This window comes from Cavia porcellus, unplaced genomic scaffold (assembly GCF_034190915.1).
Source record: "Cavia porcellus strain 051 isolate PalLab524CR breed Dunkin Hartley unplaced genomic scaffold, mCavPor4.1 scaffold_18, whole genome shotgun sequence".
Classification (NCBI taxonomy): domain Eukaryota; kingdom Metazoa; phylum Chordata; class Mammalia; order Rodentia; family Caviidae; genus Cavia; species Cavia porcellus.
In genome coordinates this window covers 48,555,410-48,578,095 of record NW_026947501.1, presented here as the reverse complement: position 1 = coordinate 48,578,095, position 22,686 = coordinate 48,555,410, and positions in this window count along the sequence as shown.

Genomic DNA, 22,686 nt, shown 5'->3' with positions numbered 1-22,686 from the left:
CAGAGAGGAAGACATGTGCCACTTGGTATCCAGGATGAACTTGTCATGCTGGCTTCCTGGCATGTACCTGACTGTTCTTGTTGTCGGAGGAGCTTGGGGCCACCATGACATTGAAAATAGCTGTGGTGCTTTCAGGACAGCCCTGGTCTTTGTTGTGAGTGTGACTTCTCGGTCCAGCATAGAACCCTCATCCCAGCACAGCTCTTTCACCCACTGGCATGGACTTTCTAATTTCCACCGCTGACCTTTGGGCCTTCCTGGCAGGATCTGTAAAAGAGACTGGCGTGAGTCCTTATTGTGGGCTCTAGCCTTCCAGTTGGACTTGTGGGAGGCACTGTCATGAGCTCTGGGTTTTCATCTGGACTCATGTGGGACATTGCTGTGGGATTCAGGCCCTTGGCTGAATATTCTATGTCTTCGGTGTTACAGATAGATTTCCTGCATTTTCTTGTGTTAACTCCCAGTGACCATTATAAAAATAGTATTATAAACTCCATGTCCTGACTGTAATTGTTCTCTGTACAACCCCTGACTACAACACTCAGTAACAATGAGATCCCAAGCTACTCTGACAATGAGAACAGTCCAGTACGTGTCAGGAAGCCAGCATGACAAGCTTCCCCTGGAGACTGAACAGCACACATCTTCCCTTCTGGAGGCAGGAAGCAACGCTCAGTGTAAGGAGCAGAGCTCCCCCAAAATGAACCGCAGCCACTCTCAGCGAGAAGGTCCTGAGCTCCTCCAATGATAATGGTCAAGTTCATATCAGGGAAGCCTGCACGACAAGCTTCTCCCGGAGAACCAGTGGTTCCAAATAAGAACAACACAGGAGACCACAGGCTACTGTTACTCTCCACGTTTCCTTTTATACTGGCAGATTTCCTCACTTGAGCCATCTACACTCAGCACCATGCTGGTTTAATTCAGCTAGTGTTAAGTTGACCACCAGTTTTTAATCCATAACATTACTATTTGAATTATTATGGACTCAATTTGCTTTTGATCACTTAATTTGTCACATATTCAGATTCTTTTATTCTTCTCAAAATGTTATATAGTAAAATGGCACCAAGACCTGTGTTTCTCTAGTTATTTAATCTCTCTGCCTCACTAGAAATGGAATAATTTATGAAGGATATGAAGTTACTTCTAATAGATCTGGAGGGTGGGGCCCAGGTTAAGGTGCTGGCTGGTTCCATGTCTGCTAGGGGCTACTTTCCACTCCCAGATGGAGTCTTGGATAGAGGAGTTCCAGGTCCTCACATCATGAATAGACGGGAAGAAAGAATTCCACTCTCTCAGGCCCTTCAAAGAGCCCTGAGCCCATCTGCAAGGGCTGTCCCTGTCTGAGTCACCTCCTGAAAACTCCGTGTTTCAATTCTGTCACATGGGAGATGAAATTTCAACACAGAATTTTGGGGAAACACATTCAGACTGTGGCACCTAGTTTCTGTCAGTAAGGATCTTCCCTATAGTAACCTATTTCTATTCCCCGCACCACCTACACAATTTCAGTGGACATTCTTCTTTGTGCATTTTTGTGTCCTTGTACCTTTCCAAAGCTTGTTTTCCCTAGAAGTCTTACTGATTTGAAGGAGATGCTCTTCCCTGTCACAACAGTGTTGCTGAAAAGAAACTCAAGCATGAAATAAACTCATATTCTAGCATTAGGAAGCAATGCTTCTCATAGGAATGAGTTTTCTATGTAATTCCAGGAATAACAGCCATTTAAAGAGGCTGGAAGAAGACAGGGGACATCCCTGGCTGTCCTGAATGGTGAGGGAATCATTTCTGGTGACACTGGCATTGTGAGGGTCCTCTCCGAGAACACCCATGTTCACCCAGGGCAGTGCAGCAGGAAGTGGTTGGGCCCTTTGCCTGGGTCCACTGCATGGAGGTAGGGCAGTGCCTACAGGTCACAGAGCTGTGGGCCTGATTTAAGGGATTTGAAGGACAGGGGATGTCCCGGCAGCAGACCTCCCATGAGCAGGAAAGAGTGCAGTTCGTGGACCTGGAGAGGGCAGTTCTATGGAGCAGTCCTGCCTTTCTCAAGGTTGTGGCCATGCCTGGGGCTCTCCAAGGAAGGAGACACATCCTGGCTGTACCCCTCTGCCTGGAGAGCTGCTGCTAACCTTGCTTATTCTCAGTTCAATATCTGGGAGTGCAGGGCAGTTAGAGACTGGCACAATGGTCCGAGGGGCAAATGGAGGAAGAATCAATGATGCTGTGATCTGGGTAACATCTGGACACCCCTGAGTGTGGAAATGACATACAAGGCTTGCCATGCTGGGTTTTTTGGCTTCAATAGCAGGACCAACCGCTTTTGTTGGAAAACCCTAGGCAATGCAGATAAATGATCAGAACCTGGCTGCTTGGGTTGGAGCTAAGCGGGGACCCTGGAGATCCTCCTGAAGTGGCTCCTGAGTCTCTCTGTGAGCTGCTGGCACAGTGGATGCTCGAAGCAGTGGGCGGATTGTTACAGGGGCTTGGGGTTTACATAACTGCCCAGAAGACACAGAAAGAAACATAACACTTTCACTTTTGAGATGGTGAAGGACCATCTACTAAGTTACCCATGGCACACAGACTCCTAGCACAGAAAAGTTGGAAAAGACACCTTATCCTGCAGCACCAAGTCCTGAGAAAGCCTTAATCACACACAGTGTGAAAGTGCACCCCGCTGGGATGCCCTCGGCACTTGGCTTGGTTGTTAGGTTTAGGAGTAGCAATGTGAAGTCAAAGTGAGCTTCTCAGTGAGCAGAAGCGCTAAGCACACAGCCTAAATAGAAAGACAAACCCCTCTGGGTGTCAAAAAACTGCTACCATACATCCATACCTAATGTTTTCTACTTTCATAAGATCCCTGACAAAATTCCCAGTATTCACACTAATTTTTATCAAGCATGAGTTTTGCAGTTTCGAATAAGGGACCACACATGACTTATTCCTGGGAAACCAGCTAAAGGGAAAGCATAAACACCCAGTGGAGAGTAAACTGTTTAATTGTACGCAACCCTCAGGAAAAGCTCGCAATTTGGGAGCAGGGAAGAGAACCTAGATATGTTCCTATGATGGCCTAGCAGAAATCGGATAGATGCTCCAATTTTAGTGTCTGCTCTGCTCGTCTAAACTTCTTCCTCTTTCTCTTGGCCTCCTGGGTAGCGTGCTTTGCTAGTGATGCTCAGTGTAGATGGGATACATACCAAAGGCACACAGAGAAAAGGGACTGAATAGTGTGTCCTGGAAGGCTTTGGAAATAATAATGGGGATGTGAGATAACTTTTTACAAAAAGAATTTTCTTTTTGGTAGTTCTCTTGTCCTACTTTTCCCCCATGTGATTTTTCAAACTATTTTTTTCTCTTTTGTGGTGAACTTATCTATTTTCTGAGCCCTGGCCAGTTCCCAAGACCAATCTTATTCATGGTTTCTTTTTTCCTACTAATGACAAGTTGGTTGCCATTCATACTTTTAGACCTGCCCTGGCCAGGGCAGTAGATGCCAACCAGTCACACATGGCTCTTTGATTTTGAAATTTAAATGAATTGCAAAAATATGCAGTTGGATACCCAGCCTCACTCAGTTGTTCTGGTCAAGTTTCAAGTTCTCAATAGCTATGCATGCCCGGGGCTCCCAGCCTGGACAGAGCAGATGTAGGTAGGGTGATTCTGCTGTTGCCACATTCTGGATACACGGTCCGGTTCTTCATAGCGCAAGGGCCTCTATGGCAAGGGCCATTGTCTCTTATGCAATCGGTTAAGTCACCTTGGATGATATTTCTTTCACTCCTCCATTCTCTTTCTTCTGACCTTCACTCTATTCTAGGTCCCCATGACTGGATCCTCTCACCATATCTCCATCCCAGATGGTCTCTGTCTCCTCATCTTCTTTCCTCTGTAGTCCAGCCTGGATAGAGCCAGCCTCACCGGAACCAGATCAAAAGTTTCCCAACGTAACTGGAACAACTTCCTCCCCTGCGTTGTGTCCTGTTGCCTTCAGAAAATCATCCTTAACTTGAAATTTATGGGGAAACAAAACAGAAGAGACTTCAAGTTTTTCATCCAATTTCAAGCTAAAGGAAATCAAGTAATTCGCCAGCATTGTACTTATTTCTTTGATTTTATTATTAGTTAAATTCTAAAATCTGTATCCTAATATACATAACATATGCTGTGCCATAAATTAATCCATGATTAAACCTTCAGAATTTACATTTGTTGCCTTGTATATAAAATGACCTTTGAAGGAGTAATGTAGCACTAATTATGTTTTTCATTTGATGTAAAGAGATTATAAACTACCTCACATAACTACAAATTAAACCACATAGCAATACTGCGTATGTTTTATTTCTCTTTCCAAAAGCTCAGGGACCTTCACAGTAATCATTTTATTAATCTTCACACATCTCTAGGATGAGACGGTTGGTTTTAATTACCATCCTTCTGCGTTTGGGAGACTGAATGGGTGCCATCCCTCCCTGGAGGACACCGGCTCCGCACCAAGTATGCTGTTTTAATACCCATGGCAGAAAGGCAGGAGAAGCATCTCTTTTATTTTGCTGTGGACAGTTTCAGAGGATGCAGTGAGCCACCTTCTGTTTTGTTCAGAAGACCCAGGACCTCGCCTTGCCTGTTCATTATTGTGACATACTGACCAGCTGCCCAGGGACACAGTTCAGGGAGTCTAGTGTAGGACCTTAAAAAACAAACAACAACCCCCCTTCCAACACTTCCCATCTCGAGGGCCCTTTGATCTGTTTCTTGTCACTTAGGTTTAAGTTAGTGTCATATCTATCTGTCAGTCTGGTTAAAAGTTTGGGGCAGAAGTACCTCTGGCACACATCACAGGACAGTCTGCTTCGTTATCCTCCGTGAGCTTCAGCCCAGAGTTGGCAAAGAGCAGAAATATATTTGAAGAGGAAGCAGCATTAGCTAAATTAATAAAGGATAGCCTCTGAGAGAAGGCAGGACAAGGCTACCTCTGTGGCTTTTCCTCCTGAGCACAGACTGAGTATTTCAGGGAGTTTACACATTTCCATCCTGTTTTATTTCCTCTAACATTTATTGCAGCTCGTACTAAAATGACCCAGTGCAGGCAGAGAGGCATCGTCATTGGGGTGAGAAAGGAAGCGGTTTGGAAAGAGTTCAGCAGGGGCAGAAGCCACAAGGAGTTTTAAGTCCCTCCTATAATCCGGGATGATTCAGAATTTAATGCATTTCCAAAGACACAAGGCATAAATACGTGTAAAATAAAGATTGACCCTTGGGTTGACTTTGGCAATTGAAGAGCAGAGACAAAATACATACTGGGATAAATGCGCTCATAGGAATTATTAGTAGTACTCCAGTAAATGTGTGTGGAAACATTGACTGATCCCTTGGAATATGCTGAATACACAAAAAGAAAAGTCAAAATACTGAAATATAACTTACCCAAGGAAAAATACCTATCTAAATAAATACATAAGATTGTTCCAAAGTATAGTAAAAACAGAAAACAAAAGGTACTCAACTGTTCTATTTTTTAAGTTAATAGTGTTCATGAAGTTACACCATGTCTGTCAGCTTTCCGTTACTGTAGCAGATGCTTGTGGCAAGTGGACTTAAACAAAGAAAAGGTTTTTTTGGCCTCACAGTTTTGTAGATTTCCTCTCATGGTCTGTACACCAGGATGGAGGTTGTGGTGAATAAAATCTGTCCAACTCATGGTCAGGACAAGAGAGAAACTGGCTGTCTGGGATCACAGCGTTGTCTTCCAGGGTGCCCTGCCATATGACCTCTTACAAGTCTCATCACTTCAGGCCCATGGGTGCTACCAGCTGGAGGCCAAGCCATTCATACATGGGCCTTTGGGGGAGACTTATATATAAATCACTGCATGTAGAAATTCACTTTCAAAGAGACTCCTTAATATGTGAAGATGAAAATACTTACTTAATGTTTTCCCCACCTCAGTTTTTGCTTTTCACTTTTTGTTGTGTACAGCAGAGCTTTAAGATAACCACCTACAGCAGAAGTTCTGGATGGAAGTCTGAAATTCCAAGCCCTCAGCAACTGCACAATTGTCCTTCCTGAGGACTGGTCCCTTTCACAGAGTCAGTGAGACCCAGTAACAGGCTCTCCAATGCCACTTGGGATGGGTTTGCAGACTGCACCGAGGGCCAGGACTGGTCTGGAGACATAAAAACAGAAGGCAAGAGGCCAGGGTGGAGTGAATTGGTTAAAAGTGCAAGCTAGTGCAACCACTAAAAGTCAGTATGGAAATTCCTCAGAGAACTGAAACTAGAAATTCCATCTGACCCATCTAGTCTCTTCTGTGTATGTTTCCAAAAGAGTTAGAGTCTGCGTCTTACAGTGATCCACGGATCCCCATGTTTATTAACTCATGAAGAGGGGAGTGGGTCAGGGAGAGTGCCTGAGAGGAAGGTGGGAAGTGTGTGTGTGCTGGGAGCTGGCATAGGTAGGAGGCACAATATCACCTCTGCAGTGTGCAGAGAGAGGCATGCAGACAGACAGCACCAGCTTCTGGTAACAGGTGGCCTCTAAGTTTGGAAGAATCTGTGTAACCCAGTTTGTGGAAGTATCTTGTGTTTTGGGTGGGTTACGTCAGTTTTCATGTCTGTCTTTACTGTCCTGGGACCTCACTGCCTCTTTCTCATCTCTTGGCCTAGCTCACTTTTAGGAGGGTGCCAGGTATTGGCCAGGTGGCACAGACATTTTGCTTTGCTTCAAGGGCTACACATTAGCTCCTCAGCAGATCCATTTTCATTGTTTAAAGCCAGTCAAGGGGAAGAGCCTTTCCCTAGCCAGCTCTGTAGGTATCAGTACATGGAAGTAGGACAAAGGTGGACCAAAATGGAGGCAAATTGTCTTCTTTCCGGGAGAGATGTCTTGGTGGTCCTGCACATAACGATTAATACTAAATACTGCATGTCCCATGGTGTGCTATGTTGTCCCAAATAACCCTTTGCTGATTGGGGAACACCACCACCATGCGTTACAATAGGAGAACAGATCAGAGTCTAACCATTTGGGCCCAGATAACTCTTGGTTGTGAGCCCTGCTTTACGCCTTCTGGGGTGTAAGCAGCTCCATGCCTTCTACTCATGAGATGCAAGGACATCCCCACTCTGCCCCAGTCAGGGTTCCACACACATCGTTAATATCATTGCATTATTTTCAATTTGCCAAATATTATTCTATGCCTAGAACACAGTGATTTTTGTTTCTTTTCAATGGATTACACTCATTCCTCCAGGAATACAGAGATGGGTATATGTTGGATGATGGGAGGTATAAAATTTACAACCCTGAGTAGTATCACTTTATCAAAGACTGCTGATGAATCTTTGGGGTACAGACCTGAGGTTTGCTGGTTGGTGGAATGAATAGGAGACAGATGCTATCAGATGGCCAGCTACATGTCCATGCATTGGATTTGGGCAGTGCTTCATGGGTAGGCTGGCTACGTAGATCACAGGAGATGTCTCATGAGCTTTCCCTTCTTGTTGCTGAAGCTGATGCTGGAGAACTTGGCTGTGTGACCAGGAAGGAGGACTCAGCAGTGATGGACCAGCTACTCAGGAAGGCAGGCAGAACTCTCTGGAGGATCTACTCCCACACACGTCTCCGGGAGAACTGCTTGCTGGATGAAGTTATAGGAAAGGATACAGTCAGTGGGAACTCAAGCCTGGAGGAAGAGCATCTCTTTCAGTGGTTACCAACAATCCTCTTCACCTTCACGGAGACTGAGTCAATCAATGTGGTTTCCTTCCAAGGGGTCCTCCAGTCCATCTCATGGGCTTCTTCTAAATAACACAAGGGCAGCAGTGACCCGGAGCTGTGGTTCTGGGAGATCCCAGAGTCCTTGAGACAGAAATAAAGTAAATGGCTAATTAAACATGCCTTTAATCTAAATAGGATTAATAGCCCAAGGCAATTGGATTCCAGATGATTTTAAGTGAAATACACACTTGTGAGACATGATGTTAAGGACATCAGCCCTCATAACATTCACACAGCAGGAAAAATGGAATATTTAAGATAAAATAATTTGCCCCTTTCCCACCCAGGGGAAAAATTATGAAAAGATTCATATCACTAAAATTCTAATACCCCTTTGAGGAGCTGATGGGCACAGGTAGGGAATAAAATCTGTGATTTAGACCACAGAAAGTCCTTTTGAGCAAAAGCAAACCTCACAACCACTCATGACCCTAACTCAGAACGAAGTGAGTTATGAAAAAGGTGGGCAGATGCAGAACAGACAGGACCCACCAGGCACTGGCACTGAAGCCACGTGAGACTTGCGGGATAGCAGAGGATGTGTCAGACTCAGGGGCACTTTCCAACCCAGTGTGTCTCAAACACTTAAAGAGGAATGATTAGGAGTGAAACTGTCACGTTAATATATGCGATCCTCATTAATCTTGATTCATTAAGGGGAGAAAATCTTTTTCCAGATCCGTTGAGTTGAAATCTAGGTCACAAATTTTTTGCCTTTGATTTTCCCAATTTTCTTCCATTCCCTCTCTCCTCCCCACTCTTTACAATTTTAGGTGCATTACAGCAGAATGATGGACTGTAGAGTAAAATCAAACCAGAACAGATATTCCACCTAGAAAATGGAATTTCCTAAAGGCGATTAAATTGTACAAAATCTTAAGTGCTCTCATGAGTATTCCCTGGCCTGAGTCAGAGTGTGTCCTTAGGGCTGTGGCTTTGTCCACAAGAGACAATATGGGGAAATGCATCATCTCTAAATCAAACAACAACAGCAACAACAGAACCCAAAGGAGTAAAGAGGAGTCAAGTACAAGAACAGAATCGAAAGGGTGACATTCTAGTCATCTGAAAAACTTTCATTAATGACCAAAATACAGTGAGACTCAGAACAGTGCTGTTTCTTCAGTTACAGTGGGGTACGGGAATGCAGCCACAGAGGCAGAAGTCCATCCACTGATGCCCATGGCCAGAGCTTGGGTCTGAAGTTCTGTCCACACAAGGGACAGTAAAATGGTGCACGGGGAAAGACATGGGTGCAGATTCTTTGTTAGTTTGGATCCCAGAGCTGGGAGATTGTGTGGGGTAATTATAATTGTAGTTTTAGCTTAACGATAAAAAGGTTGTTGTATCCTCAGAATCCTAGTACAGAATTTAACAGAGGAAAAGAATGAATTTCTTTAATTCCCACAGCATGTAGCTCACAGTTCATTGCATATCACATTCTCTGTCCGGCAAAGCAGAAGCAGATAATTGTTTTGAAAGAAGGAAAAGATATGTCACTAGATTGTGGCAGTTGCCTTGTGTTGTAGAGTGAGTTTTTCACCGAAACTGAATTTTGGTGCTTTCTCCTCTTCTCTCAATGTCATTCTTCTTGGGAAGTTGGTTGTACACACTGTGATCTGTGTCACATTCACAGGGACCACAGGTCAGCAGTGCCAATTTCTAATTGCTAGGTATGAGCCAGCTGCTGGGCTGGAGTGCTCCTTGGCTGCTATCTCTTTACATCTTTACAATGACCGAGATGCATTTTGTCTTAGATTTCAAAGGAGAAAACTGAGGACCAGAAGGATTGGCCAATCCTGTGCGGCTACAAGCTTAGACTTTCTACCATCCTGCATAGTTCTATCTTGGGAGAAAGCAATACTTCCTGTACCTGACCCCGGAGGTGTTAGCAATTTAAATGTATCCACTGAGGCTGTAGGGGCCAAGATTTTAACCTGTGCAAGTGTAGGAGGATGTGTGTGTGTGTGTGTATGTGTGTACCATGGATGCATGGGTTGCAGAGAAGAAAAGAACGTACTTGCTTCTATTACTCTTTGTATGTAGCTTGCCCATTCATTTTGAATAAATTTTGAATAAATGAATGAAGGTCTGAAAAGTGTTTCACATAAGTGTGTCAATCATCTTTTTGTCCCTGGCACCCAATGTCCAGCATATACAGTTTAAAGGAGGAGGAGTTCAGTTTTGTTCACAGTTCCAGTGGGGTTGGTACATGGTCAGGTAGCTCCAGATTAGTACTATCAGGGCAGAAAGGTGTGGTGTGGTGAAGCTGCTCTCATCATGGAAGCAGAAGAGAGAACAGAGCCAGGGCAGAAAAAGCCAGGCACCAGGGACATTCCCAAGGCCACACCACTGTGACCAATCCAGACCCAGGTGGAAGTGTGCTTTACTAATTTCCTAGGCTGATCATGAGTCAACCAATTAACAAGTCCAGTATAACTGTCACATCAGGCATGTACTCTTTGTTATCAGATCCACTAAATTATATTTCCAAATTATTTTGCTGTATGAAAGCTTGTAAATGTCATGGAGCATTGAGAAGGAGACCAAAGTATGCTGGCCCTAGGCCTCGGGGAGAACCCTGGCGTCAGACTGGCTTAACTCCAAGCCCCTTTACTCCCTGGCAGTGTGATGCAATATTTCTTTCATATGCACTGTCTAGTATGAGTTTCCTTTCTTGTTCCTGACTACAGTTCAGCCACAAATAACTAGATGGCAATGTCACCTAAATTTACTTAGAAGGAGAAAGTGCTGCAAAAACTTCTGGTTTTGCTACAAAATTTACCCTAATGATTTACAGGTGAGCTCTGATTTGGGGGTAGCTATGATAGCAATCTGGATCCACTAAAAGCTTGCAATTTAATCAAAGTTTCTTGAAAAAAATAAAAACAGAGTTTTTAAAAAATCCTCCTGTATTCCTGATCTCTGTTAAATAGCAACATTGGTTACAAAGGCCCTGGAGTAAAGACGCCACATCTGGGGTAATGTGAGGCAATCCGAGGAGACAAGGAACATCAAAATTTAATAAACAGCGTATAAATACATTGGTGCTTTCAGACACCAACGTTCACCAGACTTAACACTTCAGCACAGGATTTCAGAAGCATAGATAAGAAGAAAGAGTATACAAGAAGCTCTTCTCAACGTAGATTGAAATCTTGCACAAGAAACCTTGAAGTGGATTGGCATTTGCCGGAATGGGATTGGAAGAAACCAGAACAGAAGGAACTGCTGCATTCCTACGTTACGACTTTCACTGAGGACGTTGCAAACGAGAAGGAGGCAGGTGAAGGTGACAATCCTGAGGCTGCTCTGAGATGGAAATGTGCACTCTGCCACCTGGTAATTCAGGACTTCTCTGCTCTGCCTTACAGCTAGCGCCCAGCATGGCTTAGCACCAGGCTCTGGAAAGATGACTCCACGTGAATTCCAAGATCCACTCCTAGGAGCATCTGTAAAAGGCCCAGAGCTAACTTTCCTCCTTTGGCCTTCAGAAATGCACGAAATCATGGGCCGGCACTTCCCCCCACCATAAAACCAGGGGCAGAATTTGGTAATCAAAATCACCCTGGAAAGCTGTGTTGTGTTACTCCAGAGAACCCCTGACCCAGGACTTGCTTTCTGACTTAGAAAGAATTCCTGTGAGAGATGATGGGGAGGTGTTTTCACATCCGTGTATCTGACACTAGCAGGAGATGGTCTCCGGTTAGCAGTAGGAAAGGACTGAAACAAAATGGAAATTCCTGCTTAGCAATTCTTCCCTGACTCGGTATCAAAACCGACAGCTATTGGTCTGCGGGCTGCAGTCCCTAAGCCACTGGAATTTCAGCCCCGTGGGCAAGTGACCTGTGATGTTTTAAATTTACTTTACTTTTTAATCTAATTTATCGAGCAACATGATAATCCATGGGGATGGCTCTCGTGTGACTTCTCATTCAGGAGTGGTAAGCACTGTGGCCCAGAGAGTTGGGGACTTGTGACCCATGCAGGCCGGCAGTGTGTGATTCAGGGTTTGGAGGTGGTACTGGCACTTAATGCCAGCCTTCCTGGAAAATCACACCCATTTTCTTCTAGCCCCTCACTTACCTCCTGATTGCCTGGAATTGCGTGAGCCCTTCCCTGGAGAATGGGAGAATTTCAAGAACAAAGCATATTATTAAAAATTATAAGACAAGACAGAAATTCATGAACAAGGAAAATCCTGAAGCTTCTGAATCACTCCGGCTCCTCCTCGGCTTTTACGCTTTAAAGAAGATTTTTGAGAAGTGTTTCTGTGTTATCATTCAACTAACATTGAGCTCTCAGCCTAAAAGAAAGTGCCCTCAGTGCATGATCACTTACAATGATTATAGAAGGAAAATGTATGCGGAAGCAAGAAGTTCCAGTTACCTTCAGCCAAAAATGCATTCAGCCCGCGGACTAATTTTAAAGAGACACAGGGTACACAACTGTAACATGCCGTCTTTGGACATGACCTCCAGTGAACTTGGAACCCTCTGGAAGCACTCAAGGAAACACCAGGGCCACTGGTGTCTATTTTTACTATGGCATTTATTTCTATTTTCACACTTTGTTCCTCACTTTTGCTTTGTAGTATAAGTTATTGCATTTCCTGTAGGAAAAAGTCACTGTATTAATCATTTTTAAAAGTCTAAGAACAATGATAAAAGATCAAAGGAAAGTTTGGATGACTTTTATCCCAAGGCCAGTGAACACCGACAAGGGTGGTGGCTTTAGATCAAGATGGCATTGATAGGAACTATTTATATTCTTAGAGCTTTTAGTTTCTGTTAACTTGGAAACATTGGATTTAGGAAACACAACAGCAGAATTCAATGTAAACAAGTACTTAATGTACAAAGTCCTTTCCAAAAATGATATGGAGACAAAATGAGTATTATTAGACCAGCTATTAGCTGCAGAATGCAGGGACCATATGTGAACTGCTTTAAAGAGGAGGCTGACATGGAAGATGATAAGATTCATGAGGCTTGATTTCTGCAGAATGTTCTTAGCAGGAGTTTCACACATTTCAAAAGTCTTTGAGTGCAGATTCCCAAGTGCTTGAGATAGGTGTGTTTGTGTCTCTGGAAGGGTGCAATATAGTCTGCCAGGATTCTACGTAAACCAACTCCCCAGTCTGCCATGTTGGGTCAGACGACTCTCTCATTTGCTCATCTAGGAGCTGAGGCAAGTGTGTGCCAGCTCCCAGATGAGTTGTTAAGGTCAGGAGAAGGTGTCTGTGTCCTCTGGGCCCCTGGAAACAGGGAGATGCACTGAGAGCGGGCAGTGCTTGTGGTGTGCCAGGAAGGACTACCAGAGTGTCACCAGGGAGCAGCAATCCTGACAGAGTTTCCATCCTCATCCTCTGAAGGGAGAAGGAAGCCTGAGACCTCTAGATCCAAATGGAACAGAGATTGCCAAGAAGAATGGCAGCCCTCCTCCCGTCTCCTCAAAGAGGTCCCACAGAGGAGCTCTGTGGGGCTCCGATTTCCTCCTTGTCTCCTCTCATGACACCTGAGGCCCTGCTTTCCTGCAGGATGCTGGGGCCAGCAGCACCGGGATCACACAGGAAGCCCTTGGTTTCAGTCCAGAGTGATTGAATCAAACAGGCTGAGGATGTGCACCAAGACAGACTTCAAGGAATCCCCTAGGTGATACTGACATACATCAATGCCTGATAACTCAGACCTATAAATCCTTGTAGATAGTTTCCCGTGGATAGTTCTCTTGGAAACCGCCCATGGTGAGTGTAACACTAGCACTCCTAGCTGTGGGTGTTCCTCCCTACCCAACACCATGGTGCAGTGTTTTCCCAGTAGCCAGGGTTCTGTCTCCATACACTTCTGCAGGATGTCCCTTGCTGGGTTACCCTTTCATCTTTCACAAACCTTCATCACTTCCTGCATTCTTTAAGTCTCAGCACGCAGGATGTCTTTGTAAGACCTGGTGGCACTGAGGGCCTTTCTCTTCTGGTTTCACCTTGCCATTACATTGTAGTCATTGTCCTACAGAAGGGGCCATGGTTGTCTGTTTTCATGGGCTCCAGAGATGGTGACCTCGTTTCCCTGAGAATAGGCCCAGGATTAAATCCACCTTTTGCTACTCACCAGCCCTATGATCCCAGGTCAGCGGACCTCATTCTTGCTGCTACTAGAATGTCCCTTCCCAAAGTCACATGGAAATTTATTGCAATAGTAATAGGATGAAGAGGGGACCATTCAGAGAGGTGGGCCCTGAGTTCCTGCCTTCGGAAAGGGATGAATGTCGTGGCCACTAGGGCTGGTTTGTGATTAAAGGAGGAAATTGCCTCTCTTCACTCTCATGGGCTCTCTCACACTCCTACCTTCTACAGTCAGGTCACACATCAGAGGCCCTTACCAGCTGAAGCCCCACAACTGTGAATTCCCTGCCTCTAAACCTGTAGGCCAAATGCTTTACCATCATTGAAAATCATCTACTCTATGATACTCTGTGATTGCAGCAGAAGACATACTGATACCGCACCCCCTGCCTGTTTTCTCCTCTCTCCCTTCCTCACCAGACCTAGTGCCAGGATTTCTGATCACTCCACCAAATTCAAGAAAGGGGTCGAACCAAAGAGGTAGAATTTCTGCTAGCAGACAAGAGATGTGAGAATAAAGTCGAACCCTCAGCTCTGAAATGTCATGCTTTGGGGCCACAGGGAGAGGCAGAACCACAGAGAGTATGCTGAACTGCTGGTGCTGACTCCAGACAGGATGCAGCCAGGGGAAAGAATGGGAAAGTACACTGTGCCCACCCAGGAGTCCTGAGCTAGCACCTCTCCAGCACTTCTGGCTGCATTTCACAGCTCTACAGGGTAGGTCGGAGACTCCTGGCCCTAGTGACCCTACGGGGGTGAGACAGGAGTCCCAGTTGGCTGTGGAGGCAGGAGAAGCAGAATGAGAAAAAATGGACGTAGCAGACCCTCTGTGTATGTTGTCTTTAATTCCCACAGTCAGCTAGCTTTCACATCCCATATAACAGAAGAGAGAATGGAGGCTGAAGAAGATGCTGAAGGTGCTATGCCTCCAACTCAGAGTGGGCTCCAAGAAAACAGAGCTTTTAACCGGTCGGCTTTCCTGTCCCCTGGCTCACAGGAGGAATAAATGCACTGATTTCTGTGTGTGCCTACAATGTACAGAGCCCAGTTAAAAGAAGACCCTAAGACTTTGAGTTCACCTGCACACCTACCTGCTGATCCAGAGAGGACCAGAATCCAGTTCCTGAGGAGCTGAGCCTATAAACCTGTGCACTGCACAGGTGAGCTGGCTGGTGGCTGGGTCTGCCCCAGTGCCAGGACAGCCCTCTTTCAGCCTGGTGCAAGCCCACTGTTCTCGGCCTGCTGGGAGGATGAGGTCTCCTGATGCTACCGGTGCCAGGTCAGCCCCAAAGCCCTACAGAACAGCTCACTGCATTCCAATGATGAGATCAAGTGGTGGAAAGGGAAGCAAAATTAAGATAGAGTTTCTGTTCTGAAATTGCATCTTAGACCAGGAATCATACTGTTTGTGTCACAGAGGCAGCTGCAGGTTAAATGATTTGCCCAAGGTCATATAAAAAGTCAGTGGCAAGAATAGGTTCAACTCGGAATCCTCAAAGTCATATTCCCTTCAAAGCGATCCACGCTGGTTCAATTTCCGGAATAATTCCTGCATGTGAATTCAGCTGCTTACATATCTAGGAGAGGCCAGGACTCATTGCATGTACATCTGTGAACCCAGGGTCCCAGATGCTGGTCTGCAGATGGTGGGTTAAGTTTGTGAACTGCCAGGGTTAAGAATCTATCCAAACTCCATCCCCATAGGGTGATGGGCTTGTTCTCTAGCGCTTCAAAATGTTCTCTGTTTCAGCCACATATTAAGAAAGCAACAGTGTCAAAGTAAGGCCTCTGCCCTCTCCAAACCTCCTGTCCCACAGGGCTTCTATGGCACCATGTGCTTGCTTGTCACAGGGCCCCTTCCGTCTGCAGAAGTGTCCCTCTGCAGGCCCTGAGAGCAGAGCTGATTAGGGCAGTGAGAGCTACTTGGAATCGTGTTCCTGTGTCCCCAAAGGTGGAAAAGATGGTAAGTGAGCCCTGATTAGGAGCAGCTGTCTGAGCTCTGTCACCCATCTTTCAGGTCCTGGGGGATAACAGGCTTTCTGCAAATGATTGCTTAAACGACCCTAATGTCCTGCGTCCAGGCCTTGGTGTCGGTGTGTAGTGTCTTGGATGGATTTCAGAAGGAAAGTACTTTCTGCTTTCCTCAGGATGGGCTTTCAGTGCAGGGCCTTGTCTTGGCAGCTTCTGCCTGCCGCTGGCCTCCCATAAATTACTAATATAATGACATTGCGGGTGACCCAAACCCCTGGTCTTGGCTCTGCACATATGTATAAATCTAGCAAATGTCTGCACAGCCTACTCCATCCTTTCCTATTATTTGCAGCAGAGAGCGTCTGTCTCTAAGTGGCTTTATTTTACATCAGCCTTAATGTTTCCTCAAAAAAGCCAGGGAGGCAGGCTTGCTATGTTGGGCTGGGGGAACCTCTGAGTTCACTGAAGTCTAACTCCTATTTCCGAGCAGACAGGGTCATTGTGAGGGAGTCTTTGTCGTCTTTCAGTTTAATTGTGGGTTTCTTAAATATCTACCTCTAATAAATATATAACCATAGGATTTTAATAGATTTACTTCAGGATGTTTTCTGGTGCTACAAGCCTGCCTAGCATACAGAGTGACTTAAATTTAATAATTAATTGTTTCAAACAGTGGCTGTTCTTTGGTGCACAGTCACCTGAAAACTCAGTCCCAGGAGCAGTGTCCCTGTGCCTCTTGCTTCCACTCCCCCGCCCCGCTATTTAAGGCCGAGATTTGTTGCAGACCTGTATAGATTTTCTAAATGGATTTCATGTTCTGTTTTTCCTTCCCTCCATTGGTAGGGATTACAAACCTGTCATCATAATCAACAGTGCTTGCAGTTATTAATTGACTATTTTTAGCTCTGTACCTCCCATTTCTCCACCCCTAAAAAGCTGCCCTGTAAAGTTTCATAACTCAAAATGTATACACAGATGTAGTCAGGGATTTGGAGATGACAGATATCCCTGAAACCTAGACTTTGTGAAACTGGCACGGGAAGTTCACGTGGGAAAAGACACAATGCTCTGAGGGCAGAGGCAGACCTACAGCTCCTCTCTCATCAAGACTGCACTGTTCAAACTCCTAGACCTGTTTTGTTGCTGTGTTTTTGGAAGCCAGGAAAAGAGCTGCAACTCTGCATAATAAGGAGTTCTGGGCTCTTCCTCAGAGGACAGCCAGGCTCTTGCTGGGGGTGGGGTGCTGGGTGAGGCTCCCTCCTCTCTCTGTGCATCTGCATTATTCAGTGGACAAATACAAAGCTGTATTAGGATGAGAATAAGTTATCTTGTATCAAATCTGACTTTAAAATTCAAGTTGTGTGAAACGTAGGGACGAGCTGGGGATTCAGGCAGGAACTGAGACCGGCCCCATGGCTTCTTCCCTGCTCCCGGGCAGGGCAGCAGAGCCTAGGACCTCTGCCGAGTCCCAGCTTCACCCTTGCTGGATGGACCACCTTTGCCAAGAACTTCCACCAGGGGAGGCTGTGAGCACATCAGTGATGCACAGACAGCTGGGAAACCAAGCAGGGCCGAGAGGGCAGCGGGAGAGCAAACAGAAAGTCCTGGAATTGCATTTGTGGAGATTAATGAGCCTGGGTGTCCTTAGATCATTACCCTGGGATTTAACTAGTAGCCAAATTGTAAAGCTGAATCAATATGGAAGCAAGACTCAGAGCTCACAGGTCCCAGAACCCAACTTCTTGGAGGGTGAAAACGCACTTGCTGTTTGAAACTCCAGCCCTCAAGAGAGGCGAGAGGATGGCTTGGCTTCCTAATTCCTCATCTGTCACTTATTGGAAGCCCCTCCCTTTCATTTTCTGGTTCACCTTGGCTTTCAACACACTCGTGCACACACACACACACACATGCATATCCACATGCACACACACACAGACACACACACATCCACAATCCCATAAATGATAAATTCAACGTCTGGAGAAAGACAGTCACCTAATTGCACAGCGAAGCAGAAGAAAGCCTTGCAAATGGTATACAATTTTCAAAGTGTTCCAAGCCTTAGGCAAAAGCCTTTCAACTGTGTCTAAAACTGAATGATAAAATATGTTGTACAAATTATCTGTGAACAGGAAACATGTGGTAGTGGCGGGGGACTGAAATGTAACACTTGTAAAGAAATGGGAACTGCCACTCACGCAGACCTTTCTTTCCTCCTTTCTCTTTCTTTTTTCCATGTTTTGTTTTTGGTTGAAAGTAGTATCATTTTTTTTCCTAACCGCTGTTGATGTTCGAGTTTATAATAAGACGCTTAACAGATCTCGCTGGGCCAATGGCAGCTTCGTTTTAAAAACAACAACAACAAAAGAAACAGATGAGGCTAAAGGTTTGCTGTTCACACTGCCTCCTGCTAAAATCTCCCCGCTTCTGTTTGGAGCCCAGGTGGTTTGTATGTGGAATTTTGAAAAGAACTGAAAACCACCTAGAAAGGGAAAGATGCAAAGCTCAGGTCTCATGAACATTTCTCCCCCATGGGTGTTCTCAAGCCATGATGCTGTTTCATCTCAGGCAGAAGGCTTCCGAGGACAGCCACCCACCGTCTCCACAGGTGCCATGTTGGTCTGGACCAATGGGGATTTTCCCCCAAGATCGTTCCTTTTTCCTCTGTCTAATCACCAAGGCTACCTGGGATTCTTACCCAGAGAACTGTCATCAAGTCTTTGCTTTATTACCTGCCTTTTCAGTACTGGATGAACTCAGCCAACATACACAGCTCCAGGCAGCTCTCAGAGGACACCCAAAGCCTTAGTCAGTTTCATTTTGGAGACAAGAAAAAGAGGAGCAGGAGCTCCTGTGCTTCCCTCTCCTCCCAGGATGGCCCTCAGTGTTGATCCAGACCCTCGGCCGTACCTTGTCTTAGCCTGTCATGGAGCGGTGGCTGTTTGATGAGAGTAAAAATAAGGCCCCTAAAGTTCTTCTAGCTCACAGATCTGCTTCCTTCCCATCGGGTCTGACCCTGCGGGGACACCTTGAGACAGTCACTCAGAGTGAAGGAAGAGGCAGGAGTTCAATTTGCAGCTTAGATTCAATCAACAAGGAAAACGGATGAGATGGGTGAATCATCACAGACAGCAGAACAGCAGGCACTATGCCCACGGCCCAGCCCTGACCATGACACCTGCCCTGGCCCTCCTTTCTTTTCTCCCCCTTTCCCTGCCTTCCTGCCTTCCTCCTTTCTTTGCCCTTTATTTCTACAAATTGTCGAACACTTCCCGTGTGTCAGTCGTGGAGAGGAGCTGTGGTTTTGATGATGCCTGGGGTCTGCTCTGTCTCAGAAGTTCACGGTGTGGTGAGAAAACTGGAACAAGTTCGTAGAAGGAATCTCAGCACCAGACTTCTCTTTCCCAGCATGCCAGAGTGTGTGTCTTGCACTCTCGAAGACAGTTATCACATTTCGGTGTTCCTGCAGCGTTGCTTTAGAATGCCAATCTTCCCATCCAACTTCCCTGCATTTTAGCATGTTGCCGGGAGGGCATATGGTCCTGCTTCCTTCCCGCTGCCTTGTACAATCATTTCTACCTTTAACGCTTCCTAGTCTATTTTTTAATCCTTTGCTGCAATGCCCCCTTTTCTCTCTTTTATTCAGCTGAGCTCTCCCACTCCTAGTGAGTTCCTGTCATGTAGCCATTCTTAGGAAGTTTCTGCAAATGTCGATGGTTTTCTCCTTCAAAGTATTCACACGTTGGGGTTGTATCAGACTGGAGTTTTCTCCCCCACTTATCCCAGATCATTCTCCCTTAACCCCCAGCTAGACTGAGCGAGACTTAGATTTGTGGTTTTTAATAAGCTCCATAGCATGTAATGATGACACCCAAGCATTGCCTGAATGTTTGTTGTCTTCCAGACAATATACTCATTATAACATTTAAGACCCAAAGTAACCTTACGATGCAGAATATGGCCATTTCCCACCCATTTCTGGTGAGGAAACTGCAGAAAGGAATTTCAAAGGGAATTTGTTGAGCTGGCAAAGTCTGAATTTAGGCCACAGATCTTGGCTCCAGAGTCTGTAATTTGTTATGCTGAGCATCAAACAGCTTCTCCATTGACCTCCAGACAAGTTAATTCAAGAAAAGCTACTTGCAAATTCGAGAACCCCTGAGGAGACTGTTACAGGAATGCCTGAGGTCAGTGAAGGAGCAGGGGGTGAACTTTTAATTTATCTTTTTGCCATACGAATAACTTTGGAGGTTGGATGTGTTTACCTTCACTTGGACAAGTCCATGAGGAGCAGAATGGACCAAGGAAACCAGTGGGTGTGGCTATAGCTCCTAGGCTATGACAAAGACCTATCACAGAGCAGTCAGCCAGTGTTTGCTGTGATGAATTTTCCAATCCGTTTGATAAATTTTAGGTGCTTCATAAATCCTGTTAACTCATTGCCTAAATGTTTCTCCTGATATTCCTCTTTTCTTTGTCCTTCTCCACTGTGGCCATCAGACTGAAGGAAAATTGCCCAGTCCTGGGAACTGTACCAAAATCAGAACCAGAGCACAGTTCCAGTGTGGTGATGATCTCATGTAGGCTCTTTGACAGTGGGAAACAGAAGCGCTCCAGATTTCTGCAGTCCGAGAGCATTATTATCCAGGAGCTGCAGAGCCAGGCCATAGGTCACTGGGGCAGGCACTGTGAATACTCTCCTGCCCCTGCAGCCTGCTCTCCACGGGCATAGCAAGAATCTGAAACAGTGCCCTTTGTGACCTGGTGAACTCAGAGAAGAGAGGGCCACTTGAGCTTCACCTGCGGTCATTCTGTAGAGGTAGCTGAGTGGAATTCCCGGCTTGTTGGCATTTTCCTCTCATGAATGCCATTGGCACTGGAAGAACATGGCAGAAGGGGTGGCCTGATGAACCCTGAAACAGCACAACTCTATCGTGCGGCAAATGCTTACCACAGTCCGCCCCATTCCTCCCACCAGCCAACAACACAGACAAGCTGTCCGCTGCACACCTGTGGAGCCCGCCCTTGGTGAGGAGATGGCAACCCTGTCTCAGGTTGACTTCCAGGGCAGATGGCACTGTCCTCTGCTCTTTCCTGGCCCTGATCTTCTGCATCCTTCAATCATCATTTGCTCCAGGCATAGTGATCTTTTATTTTGCCACTGCATGGAATTCACTTCCACTCTGCATAAGAGTCCCAACCCCAGGCTTGTGTTACGTTAGGTGCAAACCTCTCTGGCCTCTCTCTCTCCTTCCTTTTCACTTGCACTTTTGTGCAAGTGATCCTTCTAGCTCACCCTTTGCTTTTTCTACCTGTGCTCCTTTCACTCAGGATCTCTAACCCCCGGGTGGTTCCCTCGGCTTTTCCCCTTCCGCCTCCCCTCTGTCTCCAAAGGCTGACGGGGCTGCCCCTCCTCCCATGGCTTTAAGGGCCCCGCTGCACTTTCTGTCATGTAGAATGCAGGCCCCAAGCAAGGACAAATCACTCCGGGCTGGTGGGGACCGCCCAGCAAACCACACACTGTTTATGGTCCTCTCTGCCCTGCTGCACTCCTTCCCCTTTCTAAGCCCTTGTGCTTCTTTCTGGATTTCTCCCCTTGTCCCCCATCTTTCCTTGCCCTTCTTCTTAACCTTGCCTTTGTTCTCCAACCTTCTTTTACCCCCAGGAGGCAGAGGAAGGTTGCCCCCAGCTTCTTCTGATGCTGACTTCCAATTCGAACTCCTTCCTTCTTTAGAGCCCTCTTCTCCCTCCCTTCACGCTCTCCCCACCAATCCTGGCTTCCTGTGAAGGACGTTCCTTCCCTCTTATCTGCCATCTAATTCCCACCAGGGTGCACACATTTCCTGTCTGACCCATCAGTGTGGATCCTGGCAGTATTTCCTGCTCCCCACCGCCACCACTCCACAGCCAGATCTCTCAAGACCAGCTCGCCACTGCCTCCTTTCTTCGGCCCACTGAAATCTCCCTCTTCTCCCTGAGCTGCTTTGAGACAGCTCTCTCTCTGTCTTTCTGTCTCTGTCTCTGTCTCTGTCTCTCTCTCTCTGTCTCTCTCTCTGTCTCTCTCAGTAGTTTCCAGACCCAATAGTCAGTTTACAATCCTCCTGCTTGCCTGATTGCATCCTGATAAGTAGCTGCTCCCCTTTTGAATGTCGCCGCCTGAGACTTCTCACTTCTAAGGATCTAAGGTCTGCAGGTTTTCCTTCCCTTCACTTCCTTTATGGGCTGCCATGCTTCACCTCGCTACTGAGCACTCGGGTTACAAATATTCCTTTGGGTGTCTTTCATGCCCTGCTCTCTGGGGCCCCTCCATCTGTTGTCTACCATGTCACTGCAGAAGTCTTCTGCAGTCTCTGTCTCCAGGCTCTGTCACGCTTTCAGTCGTCAGACCTCGACCTTGAGTGCTTACTCTATATTTTCACATGGCAAACAAAGTTACTCCCAATGCAGAATATCGAAGCACACTTGTTTCCTTCCAGGGCTGCTGGGGACTGTCTCCCGCGTGCCTTTTTTGGCTGGGTCGTTCTGTCACCCCAGGAATTGTCTGGTCAGAAATCAGAGCAGATGCACTAGTTCCGATCAGGCTTCCACTTCCTGAGCGAATCACTCCAGCCCTCAGCTGTGGCCCTCCTGTCAGCGAGGGTCCCTCTCCCAGTGGGAGGGAACAGGCTCTGTCCTAGGCACAGTGACACAGCAGAGCACTGTCAGGTGTCCGCTTCCCTGGTCTGGGTTTCCCATGCTTTCTCCTGGTTGCATTTCCCCTGGAGCACGCTGTCTGGAATATTTACCAGACCTGTTCAAGTTGTCAG